The following is a 24,013-nucleotide window of genomic DNA, read 5'->3' on the forward strand; positions in this document are numbered from 1 at the left end:
ATCAACACAAATTGTGACAGTTTTCTATGCTCAAGCAACCCACCAAAGAAAAGAAATCAAACACCTCAATCCTTTTCCTACAGCACCCAAAGACTGACTGCTGTGTTTTTTCCTTTCCTCTGATCACAGCTGCAGCAGGGAGACAACCCTCACAGTATAATTAATGATGCTGTTAGACAAAAAGGAAATAAACTGAATGGAGTCAGACTGCCTTTTGCATTGGGAAATAACATCAAGGATCTATCTGCCAGATGCAAGACGAGAAAAGTCTGCTGGAAAAGAAGATTCTGCACTTGGAGAGCACTTAGAAGACAGCACTTAGAGAAAACTGCACATTAATGCAACATCTTTAAATAACGGTATTAATATCAGAGCCAAAAGATTCCAGCATCTTTTGATAAGAATAAAAGTACCAGGATACAACTGAGTGGGGTTACAGTACTGCTCAGCTTTCAGAAACTATTGGTATAGTCAATAGTTTACTTCCACTCACACTACCAGCACAGAGAAGGGATGACTGGATGACTCCTAAATGCACTGTCCTATCGTCACCATAAATTGGCATGTGCGCAAGATATTGAAGATGTTTGCCTTATTCTCATCCTTCTATTGGTTGTATATCATCACTGCCTCCCTTCTCCAGTGCTGCTGTTCATGCTGATGAGAAAACTTACCAATGGGAAAATGAACTCACCAAAAAAAAAAGGGTCTTAAGAGACTATGTGGCATTACAGCCTGCAACTTCAGAGGCTGAAGATGTCTTCTCCAGAAGGCTATGTGACTTTATGCCTATTGTCCCTGCTGTTTCGATTCTCTGTCTTAAAACAAAATTTAACATATTTCTGTATTTCAATGAAGGCTTTTGAAATATTAACATTGGAGGATGTGCCTACCTTACCTGAAAGGAAAGAAAGAGTGGAAGATACTCAACTGCAGCTAAAAACAAAACAAAAAAAACCCCACTAAGACAAAAGGGCACCCGCCATTAGTTAAACCTTTTCCTTACAAGTAAGGAAAAGTAAGGATCTACTCTGTGTTTTTCACGTCAATTATTCTTTGCTTTTCATTGATTCCTAACAATTCAAAACCACCTAGAAAACATTAAAAACCCTACATCCTACTTCTAAGTAGATAAAATGTTTCCTCAGTGATAAAGTCAAATGGCAATCAGTCCTTCTAACTTGAGCATGAGGTGCCTTACACAACCTGCAATGAAGGGACCACAGTGAGAGCCTGAAAATAATTTTCTCTGGAAAGCAAACCTGTTGAGCTGTGGTGCCCAGGTGTTCTTAGAAAATGGAATAAGCACTTTGAATATTTCCAGTTTGAAAAGTTTGAATATTTGAAAATATTAATTTTATTTATTCAAAAAATTTGAAAACCACAGTTGAGATGTTTGGCGTTGAGACTGATGTTAGGCTCATGGCAAGTACATAGGAGATCAAAAATGGCCAACGAATAACAACAGTGCATTAAAACATCTTTACAGTCTTAAGCAAATATTGCAGATATATAACAAGTGATGATCTGCGCTGGCAAGACCCCTTCCATAAGCCACCTTTTTTACTTCAGCAGCTAGAACACTTCTGCTTTTTCTAACCTTGTGTACACATAATCCTCCACACAGGAGAGCTCATAGAGTGCGTATTATATATTTGTTCTGTAAGACAAATTTTCTAGCTGTCCTCTCTGAGCCATTTCCAAGTTTTTTGTCTTTCACCAATCTAAACACAAAGTAGACAGGATGGGAGGAGTTAGCATGAACATTTAAATACTGAAAAAGAACAAAAGCATTTCAGTATAGTGAACAAACTGCAGCTGCAGCATGCTTTCATGCTATCTTCTAATCTTTATTTAAAGACAATGTTCTAATGCAAGTCATTTGTGTGAAAAGCTTTTCGCTTACAGGGAGAGCATTTCCTTTTTCTAAACTTCAGAGTTTCAGCTACGACTAAACAGAAAGTCAATATACCTACTGCTATTTTATTTAAGAAGAACAAAGTTGTTGAAAGAAAAAATTATATTCTTGGCCAAGTACTAAGAGATGAAAACACAACACCATATATGTTGCTACTACTACTCCTCCTACTACTAACAGGGAAAAAAAAAAAGAAAAAAAAGAAAAAAAAGAATATATTCCAACTTGGCCTATCTGTGCAATTACTGTAGCTGATCTAAATGTACATAAATGAATCTCCTGTAAACAAACACTTATTGGAATACACACTTTTAATACAGGTTTGTTTACTCTAAATGTGTTAGGGAAAAAACCAAACAAAAACCAAACTGTAGCTTGCCACAGAAATCAGCCAAATGTCACTTTGTTAAATAATTTTCCACTACTGACAATGCAAGTACAGTATCCAAACAGGAGCATTAGCCCAGAACACTGACATTTATGAAGACATAAGAAGCATTTTTGAGCAAGCAGGCACCAAAAAAAGAAAAGTCTTTCCCAGATTGAGAAAGAACTGCAACAGATCAACTTGCAAAGAAAGTCCCATAGGTTAATGAAAATTAGGAGCAAATCCCGTAATAGGAGACAGAAACCTAGTACTTTCCAAGTCCACACCCCTGATACCTTCATCTTTTTCAGTAGCAAAAATTAAATCCTTTCCAGCACTCCAATGGTATTTTACATGAACCAAAACTCCTGTGTTTAAATATATATATATTTTTTTTTTTTTTTTTTAACTTATTAGCCTTTCAATCCACAGTCACCGACCAAGGTGTAAAGCAATCTCACTCCACCACCTCAACTGACTTCAGAGTTCAGTCTCTCAAGAGGACAGAGTGAAATAATCTCCACAGCCAGCAGAAAGCAAACATTTAATAACATATAACAATAGATAAAACACTAATTCTGTAACCCCACTTATGAAGCAATACAACTCCCTGACTCTCATTGCACAACTAACTTTTTGGTTTCATAGAGATAAATATTTTCCTCCTTCCGTGTCAGCCCCAAATTGGTGGTCTGAAGTATTTCCATTCCAAGCAAAGAACAATTAGATGGAATTTAATTTTGCTGCAATTGAAACATCTTGCAAGTGTAAAGATATTTACACAATGCAAGGCTTAAAACTAAACAAACCTATCCTCGGCCATACACAGAATGGGTAGACATGTTTCTTCTGGCCTTTAAAATAATACACATTCATCTCTGAGAACAAATCTGATTGTCTCAGGACATTTGCCTCAACGGATATTCTCAGGCTATTCTCTCTTCCTTTCCCCCTACATGCTCCCTTTTTTTTTTAAACTTAATTATAGGAACATCTTCCAGCTTTCAGACAAGATGTATAAACAAAGCCATGACCACTTGTGGCTATTAAAAATTCCATAGAAGTTTTTGTAGGAGGACATCCTCCTGAACACATTTATTTCACAGTGCAAAAACAAACTGTATCTGCATTAAATTCAATCAGTAAAACTAGCTGGATTTGGTTGCTTCCTTCTTTTAACTACCTTACTGCATAAATCTTTGCTATTTAGTCACTGCTGAACATGTTCTAGCATAGGAGTGATCACACTTCCTTTAAGAGGGGAAATAATCCTGTGCACAATATCCTTTCACATACAAAAAGTTACCAGTCTATGGCATGAGGAATTTAGGACCGAGTCCATGGCTTGCAGTTATTTTGAGAGTTTTCAGTCACAAGGGACGCTGTGGCCAGAAAGCACATTAGTGGCGAAGCCCAGAAGAGAACCTCAAACTCACACCCATCGTTTAGCTGCTGGAAATCACACCATTACAAGATGTTCCTGAAAATATTTTTCACTCTAGGATAAGGAGATACTTTACAGGCAAGTTATAGTTAAGATATTGTCCTTTTGGGCTTCTAACAATATGTGGGGGAAAAAAAGCCTAACAATATTAATTCTATTACCACAGGAAAATATGTTTTCAGGAATTTAGAGGAAACGGTTTCCCTCTGACATGACACACTAAATCTTTAAGTTTTTTGGGTTTTTTTTGACTTCCACTGCAAGGTAGGTTTAATTATACCAGTGATTCACTTTTTTTTTTTTTGAAAGAACAAATAAAAGCATAAAAAATTGGAAATATTAAATACATTTTTGTTTTACACAGAAAAGAGACAGCAGGGTAACTGCACTGCCAAGTGTGAAATCTTTTCTTGTAAAATACAAACAGTATTTATTATAACGCATAAGAATTACTTCAAATAAGGCAAGATTATGTTTTTGTCCTGGTCAGAAATAGCCATATATAACTTATTTAGCATTAACATCTCAAGTCAAGCAGAAAGTAGGCAGTTCCAAAACTGCAAAATCAGGGTCCAGATAACACTGACTGGGGGGCAGGGGAGAATCCAATCCACACATTTTACCTGCCTCCCAAAAAACATTTGGTTTCAGCTGTCACACACAGAAGAGTGCTGCCTCGCTTCGGTACCTGCAAATACGCTTCTGTCTATAAAGTATAAACCACGGTCAATGCATTTCTTGAACCTGACGGAACAGGAGTTTGCCGTAAATGACTGTAGCATATGTATCTTTACAAACCCTGTATGTAGATAACATGAGCAACAACAGCTGTGAAGTGAAAGAAAGGAGTATAAAGGCTTTTCATAGCTCTCGCATGAGCTGCTAACCCTTGCTGCTAGCTATTAGTTGCCTTTCTCGATGGCACTGAAGCACAAATAGGCACTTTACAACAGCTTTCAGATCTTCACCTTGCTATATAGATATACCCATAGAAAGAACTGGAGAGACACCTACCTTGCTTTTTAGTTCCTAAGTACGCCACTGACACAGATATTTGCCATTTGAAAGCAGTATGTGTTTAAGTTAACGAGTATTTCTTTTTTACTGTCCACACTGTTATTTTCATGAACAGGCAGTACTGAAGGCCATGATTACATTTTATTTACCTCCTTTACATCTTATATTCAATAATATAGCTTATGTCATCATTTTGATGTATTTCCATTAGGAAGCCAAGTGTTTTGCAACAACAAAGTAAAAGAACCATCTTCAAGCAATAAAGGAGCATCACTTGGGGAGAAAGAAGAAAAAACACATGGGGACCAGCTCTGAGCGAGATTTCACAGGTAGCAAGCTGGTACCAGCTCCCGTACGTTCCTGCATCGCTTTACCACTTGCTGCTCCTGGATATACGATCCTGCCTGGATCCCGTTTTTTCTGGGTTTGTTTTTTTGCCAGTTTAGCAGGCCAAATGGTTTCACTGAAGGACCACAGAATTGCCCACATCAACACAACAGGCACAGCAGAAACCCCTGGGCAGCAGGGAGGTACAGGGAACAGCAATCCCCTCGATGTCAGCCAGCCCCAAAACCAGCTTAGCTCAGTCCCAAAACCCTACCCTTACAGACTGTATTCTCTAAATCCTAAAAGTAGTTCAACCTGATATTAAAAATAGATAAGTGTGGATTTCCTTTTAGGAGCATTTTTCTTTTGAAGTCGCTCTACTCTTGCTTCAAGATCAGAAGATGCTTCTAGGCCAACTTTTCTTTCTAAAATATGTAAATACAAATTACTGAATATGAAAAGAAAGCCGAGTTTAACTTAACATTCTAAGTCTCTTACCCAAATACATTAATACTCGCATTAATAATATAAAGTGTTAAAATATGCATGTCCATGCATATTTAACAAGTGCAGAAAAAAATTATGCTAGCTAATGTGGAAATTATAAAAGGAGATGTTGGCCACACTGTAGTGGTATGTGTTTCAGGGAGGGTTATGAACAGATTAGCACAGATACAGGAAATACTATCCAAGATAATAGGTGCCTTCATTAGCATCAATTACCAATTCCTGTTCAAGAAATCTGGTGAATCACCGTTCTGATTACAGTGTTATAGCTATACATTGTCACTTACACTATCATCTTAACATTATAGTTCTCTTTCAACAGGGAAAACAGTAACATCAAAGTACTGGGGGACAAATGTAATACTTTGCAGTGCCAAGCACCATGCGTAAAAATACACAGTCTTGATTGTCTTGCTGCTTTAGGAACAGTGGTGCGTTTATATTACCTTAAAATTTTCTTACTTGGCTTTCAGCTTTTTAACAAAATGACTGCATCTGATTTCTTTTCCCCACAGCAAATAATGGGGAGGGGTGATCAGAATCAGCTTTGTGTAGTAACAATACCAGTATAAACACAGATACTACCCTTCCAGAAATAAGAGGCCTCGAGCCTTTTCTTTACACTGCATCAGAGCAACAAAACACTGTCAAACAGAATCAAATTATTCCCCTCCCCCCAACCCCAATATGTATGCTGCAAGGCAGAGTCTCACAAATAAATAATTTTGGGAGAACTCAGTAATAATTTTCTCCCTATGGAGCACTCATATGTGCAAAACTGGAGAAACAAATAGGTAGGTTACTTAGTGCTACAGCTGAAATCAAATAAATTTTCTCTGATGTTTGCATTTCTCTTGATGTTTTGCCTTTGCTTATATTACAGTAAGCATTAACACAAAATTTAGTCTTTATAGAGTAAAAGTCTGCAAATTCTGAATTTCTTCTGTTCACTTTCATAGCAAGATCCAGGTCACAAGAAATTTTAGCACCCCAGAGTGAGAGAATGATCCAGCAGTAACACCAGGAGACACCATGGGTAACAGCTGATAGCAAATAACGTATCCACTTGCAATGCAGAACAACAGCCACTTTTTAAGTGGGAGTCTTGGGAAGGAAATCAGGGTTTCCCCTCAGCATTATCTAGGAGGTGAAAGGAACAGATCACCATGCCAAGTATGCACAGCATAGCTAAGTGACACATTCAAGATATCATGTATTTAATTGAAACCCTTCATTCATGCCAGTGCAAAGAAAGGGCAGCAAAAGAGCAGCGGATTTTGCTTGCCTACAGCAGGAAGAGAAAATTCAGAAATTAAAAAGCATACATGGAAGAGCTTTCCAAGAGTAAGATCTTTTAAGATCATAGAATAGAAGCAGCATGTACCCTTTAACTTGGGTCATTTATGATTTTGTCCAGTAAAAGTGTAGTGTATTATTACAAAGAATTATACAAAGAATGGGATGGAAAGGGACTGAATGGTCCCATGACCAATTTCTACGACAGTGCAGTTCACTTCTGACTGAGCCAAGCATACAGGCAATGCTGACAGTAATTTAAAAACACTTTAGTTTTAAACAACTGCAAGATGACAAAACTTCAGGTAAGCAAGCTTTAACAGATTTCCACTAAGTCTTCAGCAGACTGACATTATGCTATATAATATGAAGACATTATCTAGTTCAAATCCAGATCAGAAAATAGGCAAAGAATATCCACCTTTGTGAGTTATACCACATTCCCTTTTCATGTAAACTGGGAAATGGTTAGCACTGGACTACCTCCAGTCCATCAACCACCACCGCAGTCTGTCCCCCCTAAGGGAACAAAAGTGGTCCTGTACGTACTCTTCAGCTGACCAGCATGGGAGAGTGATCAGCACAGACTGCTGATGGAAAACAGGTTGAACAAGTGGAAGCCCATGCAGACTGGGAAGCTGGATTGATTGAACTACTGCTGCCACTGACCAGAATTTGGCTCTGTGTTCACTTCAGAGGGCTTGGGATGATTCCTAGCAACTCTGTAGAGTGCGAGGCAAAGTTTAAACTACTGACAGGAGAGCAAATCCCCTCTGTCGACTCCTTTTCCCTGTCAACCAGGACAGGACTCTCTCCCCCAACAATCCCAAGGAGTATGTGTGGATGAAAAGGAAAGCAGGGGTACTCCATCTCCCACTGGCACACAACTCCTAGTAGTCCCTGTGAACAACTGGACTAACCACAGATGCCTGCTGCCAATCTAGACTGCTTTCAGCTCCAGGATCCAAGCATCTTGGACCAAGGATAGGACAACTCCTTCTGAAAGCAGAGATCATTTCATCATCTCTTGGGTGAGGAAGAGGCAAACAAGAAGACACTGATCCCTTCAGCTTTTGAAATGTTATGAGAAGGAAAAAAAAAAAATTGTAGCAAAGTGTTTCAGCTTTGCCCTTACAAAACAGCTGTGTTTCCCACAGCACCCCCAGTTACTGGGCAGAGGAAATGGCTGGCTGGCGTGCACCTACATTTTTTCCTAGGATAGACCCTGGAAAAAAGACTCGAAAAGCAAACACACCAGAGTAGTAGCAGACATTCCTGTCAGATCCATTTCGAGTAGCAGCATGGAAAATTGACAGGAATGTCGCTGAGCAGCTGCAGGGGGGTCCCGGAGCCTGTAGAGCCCGGTCCCTGTGGCCGCCTGCCAGCAATACCCTCGAATCCTGCTTGAGATTCAGGCACAGCTCATCAGACCTACCGTGTTCCCAGCAAAACATTTGGGGCTCAGACAGTCTTTCTGTCACAAATTTCCAGTAACATCTACTCTTGGCAATAAGGGAGTTGCTCGCTGTACTTCACTCATTAGTGGGGAGCATTAGCCAGTTACTTAGGATTGCTGGCTGTTTCTAAAGCACACAAATCCAATTTTCAGAAAAAGCAAGGCAAAGTTCATCTTTCCCCTTCCCCCACCCCTGCCTGACACAGCTCTGGAGTTAGATTTCAGAAGAAGTATTTATTGCAGAACCTTTCTATTTATTCATTTTCCAAGATCAGTTGCACACCGAAGGAGGTGGAGCAACTGCTGGATTTGAAAGCAATCTTCATTCTCTGAAGAATGTCTCCAAAAGGCAGCTACAGAGTGCCATACAGGACTGCTCACCTATCAAATTACTGCTCGAGTAGCATTTACCTTCCCCCAGAACAAGACGAATTCCAGGATGCACAAAGCTGTGCACAACATGATTCCTGACGTTGTGTAAGCCTTCAGAGTCCCTCCAGTCTCCACCAAAAAAGTAACCCTGATACCTGCTAGGGAAACCGTTGAGCTGCAGTACTTGGAGAGAAAAGCAGCACTACAGGTAATACAGTATTTTGCTTCCTGGACATCTCAGGCTTGAATTGCTCCAGCTTCTTGCTATTACATCAACAGGCCCAATTGGCCACGTGCCCTGTAGGCTGAGAAGGCACTAAGAGAGGTCACGAATTTATTCACAGATTCATTAGTGAAGGAATAGTAAGGCTTAGTTTAAGACTGTAAAGCATTTTCAGATTCCTCAGAAAAGAGTGTATTTAGCTTTTGCAAAATGTTGGTTGCAATCACACCATGAAACAATTAGCTTGACAGGTCACTAATCCAGATATAAAAGAGCTTTTTATCTGGTCCACTGATAAGAAGTTTGCTGGATGGATCCACTTACCGTAAGGTCAAACCCCTGGTCTCCCATTCTTTGCTCGGCAAAAGACCATCGGCAGTTCATACCAAATCTGGCACACCATACTTCCAAAATAGAGCACATTCAGCATATGCTGGAATCCTTGTAAGTGCAGACATAAGTTCTACGTTACAAAAAGAAAGATTTTTCATACTCCAAGCAGACCTTCTGGCATTCTGATCAAAAACTCATTTGAATAAATACATTCTTCCTATTTAAACTTTCCCTAACAGTTTCAGCCAGATCTGCTAAAATATTACATTGCCCTTTCTAAGCTGTTTTTTCTGCCCGATACTGGCAAAATCACTGCATTCCTTCCAGAGATCAGTGAAAAATAATCTGAACATATAATCTTTTGTACTTTATTTTCAAATAACGTAATCATTTTTTCTCAGCTAAGTACTTAACAAGAAAAAAAAAATCATATCCCCACAACTTCAAAGATCTAAGCAATTTAGTTTTATTACTCTCGATGTCTCTGACTTACAGTATATAAAATTCAGCATTTTCCATGAAAATGAATAAAGATTTAAAAACTTTAAGCAACTAACTGGCATTCAACCCTCAACCTCTTTTTAAATCCACCAGCTCCTGCTGCTCCTATTAATAAACATTCTTTCTCAGATTTCCACTTCACCCTGCCATGCTCAAATAGGAAACATTTTTGTTGACTGGGAAACAATTGAGTGGGACCAAATGCTTTAGTTCTGCTACCCCTCCACATGACACAAAAGGTAACAATAAAAGATATCACTTCCTAAATAAGTAAAACCTAGCAAATCATTAATTATTTTTACCTGCAGATACCAGCTTCATAGACAAAGTGGTGCGTAGCAGAGGCTACATATAACATTTCCAAGGAGGTAGTCTCTTCTACCTGGCACGAGCTTTCACTGTACAAAGACAAACTTTGTATAAGGCTGAAAAAAATCTGACTCATATTAACATACTTGCAATCATCCTAAATTTGCCTTAGGGCAACCAGAAATACCAACTCGTAACTTCTGTTAAGCAGTCTGTAGCAACAGTGTCTGCAACTCTGCCGACACAGCTCATGCAATAAGTAGTGAGAAAACTTGTTAATGCAGTTTAGAGCTTCTTCCATATTTCACAAATACAGACAATACAGCAGTGAGTACAAAACACCTGGAGAATACCATTCACAGATAAACTCTTTATTGTTTTAAGTATTTCTCAACCACTGAGAAAAGTGGTTGGTAATAAAAGCAGTGGCACTATTAAGCATAGATGTTTGTCACCAACAATCATCTAATCCTGACAGCATACTTCTAGACAGGCAGCAGTCTATAGTCCACTTCAAAATTATACAAAAACTAGTTCTAAAAGATTCTTCAATTACAGCATCTGTCCTATCATCTCTTCGATGTCTTAATAAATTGGACTGTAAAACTTTGTTGAAGTATTTGAAGCTCGACCAGAACACCCAAGTGCCATACCCAAGTGAAGCTGCAGATGTTTAGCCAGTATCTCTAAATGTCCAGAAGCTAGTTCTGAAAAATTACATTTTGATCCTTTAAAGAAAAAAGGTCAACAAAAATCAATGTTATACAAGTTTTTAATCAGGCTGTTAGATTCCGTTAGATCTGACTGCAAGTATTTTATCATGAAAGTTTACAACCGTTAAGACAAATGGAAGCATCTAATTTTTCTTTTTCCTGAATTCTTCCACAGTTGTACCTTCAAAAAATGTCTTATCGTATGCCAAAGAACCTAAAAGCATAATTAATTACAAACTAACTATCAATGGAAGTCTAGCTGTCCTGCATTATCCTAGCTAAGAACTTACAAAAATAAAATCTTATCATAAATTTTCCATTTTAAATGCCAGATTGGTCACTAATTAAATCTAAAAATATTTTCTACTGATTTAATGACGATGTACATGCTTTCACTAAATGCTGCAGCATGCAACTTTGCATGGCACACATAATGTGCTCATACTAAATAGATTACATAGTTTCCATATGAATTAGTAGCAATGGAAAATGACAACTTATACAGACCCGCAGAATATAATAATGACATTGTTCATTAATGCCTGCCACCACTATTAACTCTATTCCAGAAAGTCTCAAGAGGAAGCTAGATATAGTAGCAGAAGCTGATGAACTTCCAGCTGCAAGGGGGTGGGAGGGAAAGGAAGCAGACTGATTAGTTGAATAGATTTATTGTATGCACATATTCTATGTTAAAACCCTGTATCTACCATAACATAAATTTTTTTGAGTCGTTTGACTGTTCACAATTCAAATACAGGAAAACGCTATCAGGCTAACATGTGTTTGTTCAGCAGAAACCCTTTCTTCAAAATATAAAATGAGGTAGTAAAAAGCCAAAACTTTGCTAGAATCGTCATACTATTATTTCTCAAGTGTGAGAAGGACCTTTTGATGTTCTCCCGTCACATTAGAAAATCCTATCTTAAGTCCATATGAGCTCCAGAGAAAAACGCAATGCAGTAACAGCTGAAATGCAGTGTTCTCTCTCTCTTAACAATGCAAGACATTATCATACTACTTTCTTCAATTTAGCTGGCAGATTTTATTCTCAAGCCACAAATATTTTCTGAATTTTCCTTGAATTAATACAGCCAAAGCATCGTAAAGCAAATCTGTAAGCAAAGTTTCTTATTCTAGTTGCTCTATTTTAATGGTCTTTGACATTGGCAGAGTCTACATACAACCAATTTTGCAAAATGCACTGTAAGCTGACCTGCACTTCAATAAGACAATTAAACTGCAAGAGATTCCTTTAGGCTCTTCACAATTCAAATAAAGATCATAACCCTTAAAAATTGGGAGACAAAAACTTTGACTACCATTCTTGCAAAACAAGGATAAAATAAAGTAGTACTGCTTATTTAATCACTGCAATGTCAAAAAAAAGAGGGAAAGCAAATTATTTGCCTTGTATTAATTTATAATACTGTATTAAAAAAGAAGATAAAATAAAAAGAAGATAAAATACAAGACTGTTTGTGAGAGGAAATAATCTGACCAAAGCCCGAACATAGGTACACAATATACATCACCCAATGCAGTAATAGAGCAAAATAAGTGTCATCCTTTGTTTAATTAAACAGAAGAAGAAACACATGCCAATTTAAAAAAAAAAAAAAACAACAAATTCGGTTGCAGGTTTACAAAACACATTGACAGGGAATTAATTCAGTCACCATGCAAATCATATCAACTGTTATTGTCATAGACTGCAGCAGTCCTGCTACCGACACAAAACTTCCTCATTCTTACAACTGGCATTGGTGACCACATTCAAGAACTCCAAAAAGTATTACATTTGACATTGCTATATGGACATCATAGATATTTTTGCATTGTAATTGATTCGTGTTAGAAGTGTTTTGCCTTCAAAGCACGCTGTTTTGTCCACATTTCACTTCCACTTTGAAGTCACAGATCAGCTCCTACTAGCTCAGGAAGAAAATTAAATTGTTGTCGCTGTTATGTTCTAGCAGTACGGGGCAAAATGCCAGGCTGTCCGGCAGCCAACAGACTGACCACAAATCTTTCTCCTTTTTTTCTTTTTCCCCCCCCCCCCAATAAATGAATTTATATCAACAACCAATTAAGGCGCATGGAAAGGAATGCACTAATACTGTCCAGGATTACGCTCAAGACAGTAGTTATGTTTTAAAATTCCTTTCACTGTCACTAATAATGGAAATAACTTACAGTATTTCAAGCTAGCTCTTCCATTCAATTAGGACTTATAATTTGTATACTATCATTATTAAACTTATTAAATTAGACTAGCATAACTACAAACTGATTGAGTAACGACATTCAAAATTAAAGACTCTGAGTAACAGTAAAAGAATTCTGAAATTCAGGTAGCCATTTGATGGACTCCATCTGCAAGTTAAGTTTGGAAGGAAGATTTGGACAGGAAGCAGATACCTAAAGGACAGTGCATTTCTACACTGGCATCACTGGTCTCAAGTAACTAAGAAACAGGATGACTGGCTACAATTATAAAGAAACTTGAGAAATATGACCTTTTTAACAAGGGAAAAAACCAAACTGTTCTGAAAGGAAAAAGGATGCATTATTTTTATCATCATCAAGTGTTCTCACCATTCCATATACCTGCTGTATTGCTCACTTATTTTGTTACATCTCAATCCAAGGCATCTTCTACAGAGTTGGAAGCACCAAACATACCAAAGGTAAACCAAACTCTACAGAAAAATATTAGGCTTCTCCCCTCCTTACATACTTACACTCTGTAAAATGAAGACTAGCAAAACACAGCATAAGTGAAATTAGTAAAATCAAAACTGTTTGATATACTCCATGTTGTAGCATTACATATTGTACCAATACTTCAAAGAGAGTAAAGAATTTTAACTAAAACCTTGTACTATGAATGAGAAACTGGTATCTTCTTCCATAAGTAACCTAAAAGAACAGCAACCTTCCCACTCCAATCAGCTAACTTCATTTCTGCTTAAAAAATAAACCAAGAACTCTTAGATGACTTAAAGTGTACAGCAAAATCCGAAGGCGTTTAAGTATTTCAGGATGGGATTTATGGCAGAGTTCTGAAATGGATACTCCTAGTTCCTGTTGCTTTTACTGGAATATTTTTATAGAGAGTCACTTTTTTCCCACCCTACCCTTTTCCTTTACTGAATTTCCACACAATAACTTAGATTTGACCATCACCGGACATCTGAACAACAATAAAAAAAGTTACAGCTGGATCCTGTATTAGTCCCAGCTGCACAGGATCTTTGGCTGCCTTCAGAAAACGAGAGCCAATAGGAAAACAGTAGGAGAACTTCTTTTAGCAGCTTACCTTTGAATAAATTGTTTTTCCATACGCTACTACAACAAACTATTTTACTACTCAATGCAAACTGAAGTTATTGTTCCTACTTTTCATTCCTTTTCTAAAATATTAAAAAAAATTCCTTCTTCAAAAACCTTTACTACAAAATGCCAGAAAATAATCATCTCCATATGGTCTTTCAAGTCTAACATACCACAATGGATATATCTGCCAAGTCCACCCACCCACAGGCTCCATAAACTTTGGAGTATTATTTGTATTTAATTTGAATTACCAATTTCACCCAACCTTTCCCCTTCATAAGACATGTTACTTTTTCAGGCTTACAACACAGGTAGAAGATACAAAAGGAAAGTAAGTTTTCAGCAAAATAAAAACAATAACATAACATATATTCTCTTTACTTTGGATATCAGTGAATTCACAGCAGAAGGACTTAAACTAGTCTTCTTTTTATGTTTGCTTTTATAAAATATCACCTAATCTTTTAAAACATTCATGTGATACTATGTCATTTATTGGTACAAGACCAAGACTAAACACTGCAGTCTTTCCAACTTACAATGCACAAAATGAGTGAAGAGAGTTACATGTATTTCGATTTAAAAAAAAAATAATAATTGGGGGTGGGGAAGCTTCCTCTCAGATATTTAAAAAAAGAAAGCTACTATATTTAATGCACAAAAATCCACTTCCTATAGCCAAAAAAATAATCAACTCCATATGCTCCATTTATCTGTCCCTGCTAAAATATCTACAGCAAATCGAAATGTCACAAGCTGCCTAGAAAGGTTGACCTCATGTAATACATAGAAGATAGGCTTAAGACCCAGTCTGAGATTCCCAGATTACAGAATTAATCAGCAACACCTACACGAAGAACAGACTAGTCACATACCTGAAACCTTTTAATCTCTCCCTTCTGTGACTGCAAACAACACAACAGTAATTTCTCTAAACTTTGCCTCTGACTAACCTTGGCTACCAGTTTCAACTTCCACTTAGGGAACAGTTTCTATACAAACTGCAATTCAGGAATAGCAGCACAAATGATAAGAGATGGTGGGAAAACAAGCACAGATATTCCCCTTGTCCCCAGACGAATGTTGGATACTGCTTTAAAATGTTGCAAGTACATGATATGATAATTTTAATAACTAAAAGGGTGGTACAGTAGGTCAAAACTGACTTGCAGAAGAGCAAGTTAAAGAATAATAAAGTTTTATAAAATAAAAAAGTTACTTTTGAGACTATAAACATATACTTCCCTAACATGGACTACCCATTTAAGCATTTACGTGACCAATACCACATGCAGAATGAGTTTTCCCCAATTAGTATATACTGGGGTTACAAAATGCAAGACTAAACCAAGGATTACTTCAGCCTGATAGAGGCTCTTGAAGGTATACTCCTGAAATATTAAGTGTTTGTTTTGGGTGGGTTGCAAGCAAAACCCTTTCAGTTAAAAGAAAAAAGAAAAAAGAAATTTAAAAAATTAGAACCAAACATATGAAAAAAGGGAGAACCACAAAACAAGATATAGACGCGTATTCACCTACCCCACGCAATAAAGTCCATAGATCTATTACAATGGATTATCAGCCTGCACGGTTTGTACACAGCAGCTCCTGTGTGAGCAACCAGAAGAGCTGAGCACTTTGTATGTACAAGAAAGGGCTCAGGTCCATTTGGTCTTCTCAAGGACTCAGAATGGTCCTATGCAGGACCAAGCCCCTGTCCCGTACACATCAGGAGTTTCATGGTCAGAGAATGCATTTAATTTGCAAGGTTCTTCCCAAGGAACGGAGTTTCTCCATAACACAGCCACCATTTCTTCTTACAGCCACTTGGTTTAACCTCAGCTTCCTGGGAAAACTTTCCTCCACATCCCCTAGTTGGCCACTTATGAGATACTGAAACAAAAACATGCAGCAGCTTTACAAATTCAAAAATGTCATTTGCAAGTGGTCAAAGTTTTACTCAGACAGGGTACACAGCCTGGTGGGAAAATTCCTCCTCAGTCTATTAGAATGACTAGGCAGGAAGTTCATTAGTCCAAACTTACATGAGCAAGAAAGAAAAAAGACATGTTTGGAATCTGACTACTGAATATAAGAAATACTGCTTCAAGCGACAATAATTCCTTATTTTATAATATCCAATGCAATTATGAATGTCCCTTTTGACAATTCCCCTTCTCTTGTAGTAGGGCAACAGGATCTGTTTATGTCAGAATTTGACCCTACAGACAACACTGCTTAGGAGTTAAACAAGGATCTTATTAAGGAACATGATATCTACAGTACATGAAAGCAAAAATGTAACAGCAAATAAAGACTCTTGAATACTTGGAATTAAACAAGAAAACAACCTGAATGGTATTTTGCAATAGGAATCAGTTAAAAAACCAAAACAAAACAAAAAAACAAAACTACACATCTCCATGCTAGAAGTTACACTGACTATTAATGAGGCAGTTGTATAAAAACGTAGAGGTGACTCATTAAATGATTACATCTCTCAGTTCTTAGAGAAAACAGTAAGAGGCAGTTCCCCTACTTGCACATGCCAATTTTTTCAGCCTTTTTTTGTGGGTGCATATGTGTGAGAACGAGAGTGAGCACAAGAGAGACTGGGCACATTTCTTTTCCTACCCATCAACTCCTTCTGCCAAAGTATACCTAGCGTAGCACTCAATTTCAATCTAATTTGACTGAGGAGTAGATATTCCTACAAGCTGTGTGAGAACCGGCAGCTGGGTAGAAGAGCCACTAAAATTAATTCCCACAGTTATTGTTCAGCCTCTTCCATACCCTGAGAGTCAGCAGACTTGCATCTCATCATTTTCACACAGCTTTTTTTGTTTTGTTAAGAAACTCAAGGTATTTAATCTAAAAATCCACAACGGTTTCTCCTTTTGTATTAAGGACCAGCATCTGCAAAGAACAGCAGCAGCTCCTCAAAATCCAACCAAGCCCTTGGACAGGATAACAAAAGCCAGACTTGAAATCAGATTCAACTTTCACAAATGAACTGATCTTCAATTCTTGTTGAAGAATTTTTCTTATGGAATTCAGAAGAATTATTAGTTAATAGTCTTGCAGTAAAATCTATCCTTGTTGGTACAATTTCCATTGGGTTGCTAAATAACAGTATCGGTTTCACAGTTCTTCCACATACCTGGCATAAGGTAACTATTTATTTTTATTATAAACAGAACATCTGAAAATGAGGCTAATTAGTAAAACCATGCCAAGAAGCCTGACTGGTTGAAAAATTAGATCAAAGATCTTCAGTACTCCATATCCTAGAGGAGATTCTGATTTAGATTTCACAAGCTTCCAGCATGCAACACTTCCTGTTAACTCCATGAGATCCTATTGAATTTGTCAAATACTTTTTTCCTAGGAAATACTACATAATGTTTCTGTTTGCCTTTTAACATGTCAACTTTTATTGGAAAACCTACTCACTTATATCATGCCTATGTTTAAGCAGATATCAGAACTTCAATGAAATTGTGGAAACAGCTATGCATCACTTTATTTTCCTTAAATAAAACTTTATATTACCAAATAATGGGTTTAAAGAACCTCAGAAAGTAATGAAATAAATGTGACACAGATGTTCACCCAAAAAAAAAAAAAAAAAAGAACAAGAATGTTTTTACTTCATAGCAACCAAATAGGTCAAGCCATTTCCTTCTTCAGGCAAATCTCAGAGGACCACAAAACACATGGTTTTCTAGTGGATTTTGTGTGTCTATCCCACTAAGAGGAAACACTGCTGTCCAAAAAATTTGCAATATTAAGTTTTCCCATGAAATTGTTGGAATTAAAAGAAGGAAGTTAAAATTAAAATTAAAAATGCAATTAAAAACAATTTGCTAGACGTTAAAATTATACAAATGGCATAATTAAATACACTTTTACTACCTAGGTCACATACCTTTCCTATACAACATATTGCTTTAAAAGAATGCACAGTCAAGAAGTCGGAAATGCCAACGTTATGGCTGTTCACATAATTTTTCCTTTGTTTCTGTAAATCTTAAAGTAAAATATCATGTGTTCTTCACTTCCATGGGATTCCTGCCTTACAGTTCTATAAGTTGACAGGTTTTTCTAATAAACCAGCTGCTAAGTACTTATTTTTATCCTCTGTGAATGAAGCACATGGTCAATACTTCACTTGAAGCGTTCAAACTCTTCACTAAAATAAGTGCAATCCTTCCGTATGTACTTAAGTACTCATGAACTACAGGGAGACAAAGTGAAGCAGACATCATTAACTACCACTTTACTTTAAAAAGGAGGAAAAAATTCTCATAGATTAATTCAATCATCACAAAACACTACCCTACATGCTGGCTGGTCCCATGCAGAAGTCTACAGAAAATATCACGTGTGATGCTATAACCAGATTAAATCTATTTGTGCATTCAAACAGGAAAATTAATACTGCATAGGAGAACATAACTTATTTCATAACTCTGAGATTGCAAAAGTGTTCCTTTACTTTTGCATTGCCCTTTTACTGCCATTTTTATTACAACGTTCCTACAGACTATTTTTTAAGAAAGAATAAATTATAACATCTATTTACTTGTCAATAACCACTCGGGACGTTAGCATGCATCCACAACCATAAAAAAAAGGCAGTGGGTGGAAACAATATTAAGAGCTCTAAAAAATCTAATATTAAGGTTTAGACTCATTAAACTTAAGATGACAGTTATGCAATCTTAAGATGTCAAACAAGCCAATGTTTTAGCTGGGACAGATGGTACTGGATACAGAGCACACAGTATATGCTGTGAGTCATCAGTTTAAATACGATAGTTCAATTTTTATTTGCAACTTTTATTATCCAGAAACAAGATGTAGAGAGGTAGAGAGCATTAAACCAAGCACAGGGTCCTGCCAATCTTCACAAAAAGTTGGAAGCAGAAAGATCATCTTCCAAATGAAAAAGCGATTAACAAGATAGGAGGGGAACAAAGAGAGAACAGTCAAAGAAGCCAGGAAAGAGCAAGATTTCAAAAAGAAAAGCATAGTAAACAGTACTAGAGGCAGCTGGCAGGACAAAGAGGAGGAAGGGACTGTACCAAGTACAAGAGGTCAGGACAAGTGTGTAAAGGATCTAGGATGAACCTGGAGGAGATACTCTTCAGACAGTGACTGCAAACAGCTCATTCAATGACTTTCAACATGAAAAGAAGATGGGGTGGTAGTTCAAAAAGTAAATGGGGCCAAAGATGGGATGTAGAAAGAAATGGACTAAAGCATGTTGGCATTGGGAGGGAAAGCAAGAGAGCAAAAGATAGCAGCAGATACAATGGAGCTACAGTACAAGCGAAACTGTTTAAAGCTTTTAAAACCTTTCTGTTGTACTAGGAAAGGAGAGACATATAGGACAAAAAGATAGCAAGCAGAAGAAACCAGAGGAAAGCCACGATGTATTTCATTCATTTTCCCTTGAAAAAGTGTTCAAAATCCTATAAAGAAAGAAGGGGAGGCAATAAATATGATGGGATTGAGAAATTCAATGTAACCTGCACAATGTATCTTGGAAAACAGTGTGCTGCCTCAAGATCTGCAGCCCCTCAACTGGTAAAAGCTCTTATAACTCCATTTATATTAAAAGATTGCAATATCCATTCAGCAACAGTAGCACATGGGGAGCCCGCTTTCATGTGGCTATTACTATGATTCCTAGACATCATTCCACAAAGTACACTCTGTTCCTGTACATAAATCCTACAGCTTTCTTTCCTAGATGTAATAGTACACACAGATGCTATGTTATAGGCATATTGTTCCACTAAATCCATGGCATGCTTATATTGCTGAGCACAAGTCACCAAATACCATTATATAACAATACATCAAGTTTGGCAACTGACAACCTCTGGAAATCTTATCAGCAAAAATTTCATGTTTTCTTCCAAGTCACAGCTAAAAATATTGAACATTAGGCTAAGAAAAAGCTTAGTGTTATTTCAATAACAAACTGCAATTAAGAAGCCTATTTTCTGATACCACCAGAAAACTAATATTTACAACATAATTATTAATATTTTACTATGGCATTTTTTATTAGAGTGATAACAGATTAAATGTGGTTTGGGCTAAAAATTAAGATACTACTGAGCTGACAGGTAATGTGTACAAATGTGAGATTAGTTCACCATGAAGAAACATTTATTTAGCAAAAAGAGACTTAGCATGAAGCTCTGCTGGCTGATAGCAGTCATATTTATGTCATTTTTGTGTTCTACCTCTGTATCTGCTCTTTTTCTCTCCCTAGAATTAATCCCAGTAGTTAGTCTAACACTCAGGTGCATTTTTATACTCTTGGCATTTCCCTAGAGTGTTATTTAAAAACTACAAGCCCTCCTCTAAAGAACTTTTGTGACAACTTTTTAAAACTACTGGTACAAGTTATCCACTTTGATGAGTACGGAGTGAAACATATTTAACACTCTTTTGGGTTAAAATACATTTCTTATTCTATGAGTTTCTTTTATTATAAACAAAACATGCAGATTTAGTCTTAAATGCAGAGCAAATGTCTATAATCATGAGGAGGCCACATGGACTCTTCTACCTTTAACATCTACCTTCGAAAGATACTACAGTGTGAAAAGAACAGAAGAGACCAGGCTGCTCATGTCTAAAAGTTTATATATATATATATATATATATATATATATAATCAATTTTAAAACTTTTTTTTTAAGAAAAATCTGTGGGGTTTATTACATTTAACAGCTTTTACCTATAAATGGATAACTGCTTTGCCCTGCAGAAGAACAGAAGTCATCTTTCTAAATCTGGTTTGGCAGTAAATCCATTCTTCTGAGTCCTCTGCGAGACGATCTGGTCTCTCAGTCTAGTTCCTCGTGAACGGCTGTCTACATAACAGAATCGACGTGCTACCTGGCACCACTGCTGGCAACTACAGCCAACAACTAACAGAGCTTGGCAACTGAATTGCTCTCTTGCCCTCCAAAAACAGCCTCAAAATTCAGAAATAAAGCACAGAGTTTGGGGAACAGTAGGGAAACCTCACTGCCATAATCAGTGCTATGATTTTGTCTATTTCTCAAGTAGAAGCAGGATTTTAACCTTTTGGCACGTCTCTTTAGAGCCTTTCGTAAAGATAGCTTAGAACATACATACAGAAATTGATAAGCACTTGATCTTGCAGTCTTTTCCAAGAGGAATAGCACTGAGTTGAATTTGGGGGACTACAAAGCTGCTGCACGACTAGACTCAAATTCAGAAAAACAAAAAGAGAAGTACTATTCTGTGCCTCCAGCACAAAGTGACCCACACTGACTGTTTATATATTTCGAAGTTATACAGAAGACTGCTTACTGTTTAGTGCTATGCAATCATACCACCTGCTGCCAACAGCACCATTCAATGCGAGGATCTCAATTCACTGGTACCACCACCACGCAACAGTAAGCATGTAAGAAAAGCCTCAGTCAAATCACAAAAGATGCAGTTTTAAACCAAGTGAGGAGAGGGAGAAGGAGAAATTTCCTGGATTAAGTGAACCTGAGAGATATTTTAATCAGAACACAAAAGAAGGTTGAGACAAACACCAACTGACTCGGATCATATCGCATCAATAATCCATGCACAGAGCCTCTGCTGAAATCAATGGGAGGCTTGTGTGTAAGTGGATTGTATAATATAAACACATGCCCCTATTTAGGGCTCCACATACATACAAAAGAGAAAGCAGTACTAAGAACAATTCCCTTAATTAACATTTCTCTTCCATCAAGTGCTTCTAAAATAATAAATCCTAACTCTACATAGCTCTGTTTTCATTCACAGTTTTTACCAGAAGTGGTAAAACAACTGACCCCATTTGACAAATAAGGGAACTGAAGCATAGGATGCAAATTAAACTGAAGAGCAGGGCAGCAGGCAGAACTGAACTGGGAATAGCAGTTTACCTTCTGAATCACAGTTTAATGTCCTAGATATTTAGATGCTTATCTAGTTCAAGTCTCTAATTAGGGTGATTCTGTGCAGCCCTCAAATGATTTTGCATACTTCTTGAAGTACCTGTGCACAGTGATACACTTATCTCTATGAGTTTCCCACTAAATAATGTCAATTTTTTGAGGATCGCAAATGTCCTACAGAGGTTCAAAACACTGGACTGCCCTGGTCAGACTCCCTTGGTACCCCATGAGTCTCACTACTCAGTGGCACCAAAGGATTTTAAAATTGGCTGGCAAAACCACACTTCCCACATGCTTTCTATTGTTTAAAAAAAAAAAAATTACTTTCAATTCAAAATACCAATTCATTAGCTGGAAATGACCTAACTAATCCTGGTGTTCCAAACTGACAGCGGTCCATAAGAAAAAGCCAGACTGGATCTCTATTCAAGAAAAAAGTGCAATACTCCCAAGAAGCCAGTGTAGAATGTTGAATACACTGATTGCAAAAAAATTTCCACTCTCATTAGTCTACAATTGTTTTACAACAAAGCCAAGTAAGGAGGAACATAAACTATACTGCAATTTGACCCCAGAAAAGCAACATGTTTATTAATGTGATATGAAGTTATAAATAATAGTTTCATTTGCATGCTAGGTGAAAATCTGACTTCATCTATAGAACCAGCCTTTAGCTAAATATAGACCATCTCCTCCCGAGGTCCTGAGTATTCTTCTTCCCATGAAAATCCAACTTTGAAATGCTTAACACCTTATGAAAGATTGATTCAGCAATACATACACTTTCTAGTTTACATCTTGCATGGGATTAAGTACTCCATTACACAGGATTAGTGCCAATAACAAGCATGTTCATTTCGCTTAACTACAGATGCAAGTCCATAATACTGTGAAAATAATATATTTTGAGTTGAATGAGCTTTCTGCTCCTTACAATTACAGTGCTCAACTGTTTTGAATAATAACTTTTCAGGACTGGCTTGTTTTGTCTTTTGTTTTCCTTTTTCAGGTTTTTTTTTTTTTAAGTTAGGTCTATCACTGACAAAATGAGCAGAAGTGCCTGCTGAGAAATGGCCACGTTTCCAGACAACTACTTGAAGAATTATTTTTCTGATTCATCATAGCTTTTTTTTTTCCCAAGTTGTCAAAACAAACACCACACCCACTTGATTTCCGAGTTCTGGGTAATTATATTTAGAATTAGCAAGCACCGTGCAACTACTAATCATACAAGGTTTAGCCCTTACTTTATCTATTTAGAAATAAGCCAATGCATTCAAACGCAGTCTGTTTAGCATTTTAGTTAAGAGATATCCTCATCACTTCATTCTGTACCATCACCACCGACACAAGACAGTCACAGACGGAGAATATAGGGCAGCCCATACAGTCAATCCCTCTGCCCCAAGGCAAGATCTACAGGCAGCAGCTACTCCTCAGCCACCATTATCGCTGATGATACACGAGAACTGGTTATTTCAGGCAGCAGCTTTACACACGCACTCACAAAACACATTATAAATTAAAGGAGGGAAGCGTGTCGCGAGTCTGCCGTGCCTGAAACTGGGACGGTGCACAAGCCGGTCTCCGAAAGATAAAAATTAAAAAGAAAAGCTCCCCCAAGATGCGAGTCCGGATTTTCTAAAAGTAGCATCTGGCAACATTAACGCCGCTGCGTTCAGAAACAGTTCACCTTGTTCAAACTGGATGAACCACCCCGTGATTATCACCGAGCCTCCATTAAGATGACACACACAAACAGAGCCCTCGCAGAGCTTAGTTATTCTTTTCACTGCTCGTATACTGCAAGACACATACTTTTTTCTTTTTTTCCCCTTCCCCTCTCCCCAGCGGACGAGCAGCTGCACGCAGGGAGCGCAGCGATGTCGCGGGGCTGTCACCGCGGCGGGGGGACAGGGACCCG

General features: G+C 37.5%; 1 protein-coding gene across 1 annotated transcript in view; it reads right to left on the reverse strand.

Annotated features, from left to right (window-relative positions):
- CYTH3 (cytohesin 3) overlaps nucleotides 1–24,013 on the reverse strand; it is a 53,165-nt gene that overhangs the window by 28,407 nt on the left and 745 nt on the right. The gene's annotated exons all lie outside the window — the stretch shown is intronic.

Source organism: Ciconia boyciana, chromosome 13 (assembly GCF_034638445.1).
Source record: "Ciconia boyciana chromosome 13, ASM3463844v1, whole genome shotgun sequence".
Lineage (NCBI taxonomy): Eukaryota > Metazoa > Chordata > Aves > Ciconiiformes > Ciconiidae > Ciconia > Ciconia boyciana.